Genomic DNA, 257 nt, shown 5'->3' with positions numbered 1-257 from the left:
TCTAAAATCCACCTTTGAACTACACACAAAGTCCCCCCCAACCCCCTCCCAAAAAAATCACAACGGCTGCGAGGAAGTCATCGTGAGTTCACGGTTCAAAAGTTGTCCTGTAGCCTCGGAGGACATGGTGGCATCGTTGTCCTTTATCTCAGAGGACAGAATGTGACAGGCGTTGATGTCCGGCGCTGTTTCATAGCTTGCCCAAAGTGTGTGTAGCGATCCGAGGCGGTATTCTGTAGTATGAAGAGAAGGAGATG

This window comes from Gadus chalcogrammus, chromosome 9 (genome assembly GCF_026213295.1).
Source record: "Gadus chalcogrammus isolate NIFS_2021 chromosome 9, NIFS_Gcha_1.0, whole genome shotgun sequence".
Lineage (NCBI taxonomy): Eukaryota > Metazoa > Chordata > Actinopteri > Gadiformes > Gadidae > Gadus > Gadus chalcogrammus.
Note: the sequence above shows the minus strand (reverse complement) of the source record.